Below are 250 nucleotides of genomic sequence, written 5' to 3' on the forward strand. Positions count from 1 at the left end.
CTGCTGGCCGCTGGGCACCAAGCAACTCCGTGGGTCCGGCGCCCGGGCAGCGGCAGGCTCCGGCTCTCAGGGTAGTTTGGGCTGAAACTCGTCCCAACCTCCCCGGACTGGCGCCACAGGGAGTGAACTTCCTCAGACTTGGCCGGAGGGCTCCCAGGCAGCAGCAGGTAGTTCTGGGGCCGGGCTGGGGGCCAGGGCGAGCGGGGAACGCCTCTCACCTGCGGGACGGTGGTGCGGAGGGTGGATCCAG

The 250-nt window shown here is 70.4% G+C and overlaps 1 protein-coding gene across 3 annotated transcripts in view; it reads left to right on the forward strand.

Annotated features, from left to right (window-relative positions):
- CALN1 (calneuron 1) overlaps positions 1-250 on the forward strand; it is a 425,613-nt gene that overhangs the window by 88,866 nt on the left and 336,497 nt on the right. The window contains exon 1 of one of the 3 annotated variants that reach the window (XM_005872043.2): positions 65-167. The exons of the other annotated variants lie outside the window; for them this stretch is intronic. The gene's annotated coding sequence lies outside the window, so the exon portion shown is untranslated. Of the gene's footprint in view, positions 1-64; positions 168-250 lie in introns of those variants that run through there. 3 annotated transcript variants of the gene reach the window in all.

The sequence above is a fragment of the Myotis brandtii genome, unplaced genomic scaffold (assembly GCF_000412655.1).
Source record: "Myotis brandtii unplaced genomic scaffold, ASM41265v1 scaffold363, whole genome shotgun sequence".
Lineage (NCBI taxonomy): Eukaryota > Metazoa > Chordata > Mammalia > Chiroptera > Vespertilionidae > Myotis > Myotis brandtii.